The following is a 4,298-nucleotide window of genomic DNA, read 5'->3' as shown; positions in this document are numbered from 1 at the left end:
GCGCGGTCTTTCAACCGAAGCCGGGCGGCGACCAGTCGAACGTAGTACGGGGGCGCTCGCTCGCAGTGGTTGCGATGAATCGGCCGCGTCTCGCAGCTTGAGCTCGAAGCGTCCCCTGGGCTAACGTCTCTGCAATCGGTCGGCTGGCTGGTAGGCCGCGCGTGTTCCCCCAGCGGAACGAGAACGCGCAGCTGCCGAACGAAGCCTAGCCGGCCAGAGACGAGCCCAGTGCGAGAGAGTCGGATAGAGGCTCGCAAAGCGATATCACGGGCGACTCGCGCGGGTAAGGCCGTGAACACGGTCTCGCGAACGTAGTCGCCCTAGGGGACGAACGAGAGCGGCTGGCCGCTGGCTCGCAGCTGCTGCCCAGGGCAGACTAGGGTCGGCAGGTGGACACGCACGGTAGTAGGCGAATCGAACGCGGGGGACTCCCCGCGATGCCGATGCCGGTTCCGCCATACCAACGCCGGAAAGCCCGAAGCAGCAGCCGGTGAACTAGCACGCTAGCCGCCAGTCCCAGAAACACGTTTCGTCGTCGCTGCCCGAGCGAGAGCGCAAGCGAGCAGTTGCCGCTCTCGCAGGCGGGCGTGCGTAGGCGTACGTGTACAACAGTAGCTATCTGGTTGATCCTGCCAGTAGTCATATGCTTGTCTCAAAGACTAAGCCATGCATGTCCAAGTACACGCCTTCACACGGCGAGACTGCGAATGGCTCATTAAATCAGTTATGGTTCCTTAGATCGTACAATCCTACTTGGATAACTGTGGCAATTCTAGAGCTAATACATGCAACGAAGCTCCGACCCTCGCGGGGAAGAGCGCTTTTGTTAGCCCAGACCAACGCGGTCGCCGCAAGGCGGCCGCAACGCGTGGTGACTCTGGACAACTTTGTGCCGATCGCACGGCCTCGCGCCGGCGACGTATCTTTCAAGTGTCTGCCCTATCAACTGTCGATGGTACGTGCTATGCCTACCATGGTGATAACGGGTAACGGGGAATCAGGGTTCGGTTCCGGAGAGGGAGCATTAGACACGGCTACCACATCCAAGGAAGGCAGCAGGCGCGCAAATTACCCAATCCCGACACGGGGAGGTAGTGACGAAAAGTAACAATGCGGGACTCTTTCGAGGCCCCGCAATTGGAATGGGCACACTTTAGATCCTTGAGCGAGGAACGATTGGAGGGCAAGTCTGGTGCCAGCAGCCGCGGTAATTCCAGCTCCAATAGCGTATATTAAAGTTGCTGCAGTTAAAAAGCTCGTAGTTGGATCTCGGGCACAGGCTTGCGGTACGCCTCGCGGCGGTCACCGCTCGTCCTGGCCTCCCGGCCGGCGTCACCGTCCCCTGGTGCTCTTGACCGAGTGTCTCGGGCGGTCGGCACGTTTACTTTGAAGAAATTAGAGTGCTTAGAGCAGGCCCTGGTCGCCTGTATAATTGTGCTTGGAATAATGGAATAGGACCTCGGTTCTATCTGTTGGCTCTCGGAGCGCGAGGTAATGATTGATAGGGACTGACGGGGGCATCCGTATTGCGGCGCTAGAGGTGAAATTCTTGGACCGTCGCAAGACGAACGACAGCGAAAGCATTTGCCAAGCATGTTTTCATTAATCAAGAACGAAAGTCAGAGGCTCGAAGACGATCAGATACCGTCGTAGTTCTGACCATAAACGATGCCAACTGTCGATCCGCGGTGGTTTCTCAAAACCCTGACCCTGCGGCAGACCCCGGGAAACCGAAGTATCTGGGTTCCGGGGGGAGTATGGTTGCAAAGCTGAAACTTAAAGGAATTGACGGAAGGGCACCACCAGGAGTGGAGCCTGTGGCTTAATTTGACTCAACACGGGGAACCTCACCCGGCCCGGACACTGCGAGGATTGACAGATTGAGAGCTCTTTCTTGATTCGGTGGGTGGTGGTGCATGGCCGTTCTTAGTTGGTGGAGCGATCTGTCTGGTTAATTCCGATAACGAACGAGACTCTGGCCTGCTAAATAGCTCGGGCGTCTGCCGCTGCGCCCGCGTAGAGCTTCTTAGAGGGACGACTGGCGTTTAGCCATGCGAGATTGAGCAATAAAAGGTCTGTGATGCCCTTAGATGTTCGGGGCCGCACATGCGCTACACTGAATGGATCAGCGTGCGTCTTGCCTGGCCCGAGAGGGCCGGGAAATCAGTTGAACCCCATTCGTGCCAGGGATTGGGGCTTGCAATTGTTCCCCATGAACGAGGAATTCCTAGTAAGCGCGAGTCATCAGCTCGCGTTGATTACGTCCCTGCCCTTTGTACACACCGCCCGTCGCTACTACCGATCGCTCCAGTCAATGAGCTCTTCGGACTGGACCCTTGGGCCGGCTTCGCGGCCGGCTCTCGGTGCGCCGAGAAGATGCGCAGTTGACCGGGGTAGAGGTCGTAAAAGTCGTAACAAGGTATCCGTAGGTGAACCTTCGGATGGATCATTACCGAGACCCTAGTGTTCGCATACTCAGGCGAACGATGGTACTCGAAACCACCGGCCAGTCTCGCTAGCGCGGTCCCAGTAACGCGGGGACCTGCGCTGGGGCGACGAAGCCGACAAAGTCGAGCGTGCGGCCGAGGTACTGGCTGCCGCCCGCAATACTAGCTCACGTTGATGGCGGCGGCGTGTTCCGACAAGCTGGAAAACGCCGGGGCAAAATGCGAACGGACGTGGAATCCGCCTTAGCGTCCGGACTGTGGGGTACCTGGGGGGCTCGCAACCCCGACGCCAGCGAGACCGCTTGCTCGGTTGTCTCGCGAGGTTCAAAGAGCGGCGACGTGGAGTCGCTGTTGCCCCGATCGTTGTTCACCAAACACTCGGTCTAGACCAGCATCTGCTGGTCACCCTAGAACGCAAGTCTTCGCTCGCCCTGCACGGCGTCGAAGCGCGGGCCTCTGGCTGCCTCACGGCGGCCGCGAGTCGACCCGTCAATGTGCAGACAAAAACAACTCTATGCGGTGGATCACTCGGCTCGTGCGTCGATGAAGAGCGCAGCCAGCTGCGTGAATTAATGTGAATTGCAGGACACATTGAACATCGACATCTTGAACGCACATTGCGGCCCCGGCTATCTGCCGGGGCCTCGCCTGTCCGAGGGTCGGCTAAACGTACTCCCGCGCGATCCGTGTCCTCGCAGTCCCGCAGCAGCTGGGGACTCGGACACCACGAAGCCGTGGTCTGACGTGTCGCACTGGCTTTCGCAGCCGGTCCGTCCGTCTCGAGACCATAGCGTGTGGCGGTCTCGGCGCTAGCGTGCACTCGCGAAGCGGCGTGACGACAGGGCTCGATGGGCCTCTTGTCTCCCGCAGCCGAAAGGCGACCTTCGCGCACGCTGCCCAGCCACGAAACCTGTACAACCTTTCATTGCGAAGGCGCGCGTACATACCCTTACCGACCTCGGATCAGACGAGATTACCCGCTGAACTTAAGCATATTAGAAAGCGGAGGAAAAAAAACTAACGAGGATTCCCTCAGTAACGGCGAGTGAAGCGGGCAGAGCCCAGCATCGAATCCCCGGCTTAGACGGGCCGCGGGAAATGTGGTGTATAGGCGGCCGATTGGCGTCTCCGACCGGTCTTCGAGTCGTGAGACAGGTAAGTTTTACCCTACTGTTGACACAGAGTCGTCGCAATGGTAATCCTGCTCAGTACGAGAGGAACCACAGGTTCAGACATTTAGTTAAGACCTTCGACTAGGAGATTTGTCCGCATTCAGACGGGCATTTCTCCCGTATGTCGATCGATGCTGGTCTCGCAGTAATGTCCCTGGTAGGCATGCTACAGCGCGTCAATCCCTAATGTGGCTTCCTGGGAACAGCAGGGAACGGTCCTAAGCCCGTCAAACACAGAAGGGGGAGTCAATCCGCTGTACTTCTTAATAATAATTAATATATCTTAAAAACATGTGACAATTCCTGAAGCTTCTTCTCGGCCTTCTTGAAGTCAGCCACCGTTAGTTTCCTGACTGCCTGAATCGGCAACACTAACGTCTTCGTTCCGTCTTTAAGCAGCAGCAGCTTAAGCAGTCTTTGCTTGCACAGCTTCGAGGAATTATCATGTTCCTCTATCCATCTCTTTTTCAATATCTGAAATATAATAGCAATAAATTACATACATTAAAGTACATACGTCGTCTTACTTGGTGTTGCGTGTGCCACTTTCTGACGCTTGTAAGCGCTAAACAGACCGTTCCCTGCGTTCCTTCTATCACTCTCTAATGTGGCTTCCTGTGAACATTTTCGCAGGAAACGGTCCAAAGCCCGTGAAAACACAGATGGGAGAGATCACAAA

General features: G+C 56.7%; 2 non-coding genes across 2 annotated transcripts; both read left to right on the top strand.

Annotated features, from left to right (window-relative positions):
- Positions 1–616: 616 nt before the first annotated feature.
- Positions 617–2,452, top strand: LOC127865327 (small subunit ribosomal RNA). Its single transcript, XR_008042589.1, has one exon. It is a non-coding gene; the product is annotated as a small subunit ribosomal RNA (ribosomal RNA).
- Positions 2,453–2,955: 503 nt separating this feature from the next.
- LOC127865367 (5.8S ribosomal RNA) lies at positions 2,956–3,109 on the top strand. The gene has a single exon (XR_008042621.1). It is a non-coding gene; the product is annotated as a 5.8S ribosomal RNA (ribosomal RNA).
- The last annotated feature ends 1,189 nt before the right edge of the window (positions 3,110–4,298 follow it).

This window comes from Dreissena polymorpha, chromosome 1 (genome assembly GCF_020536995.1).
Source record: "Dreissena polymorpha isolate Duluth1 chromosome 1, UMN_Dpol_1.0, whole genome shotgun sequence".
In the NCBI taxonomy this organism is placed as follows: Eukaryota; Metazoa; Mollusca; class Bivalvia; order Myida; family Dreissenidae; genus Dreissena; species Dreissena polymorpha.
This window is presented reverse-complemented; position numbering and strand designations above follow the sequence as displayed.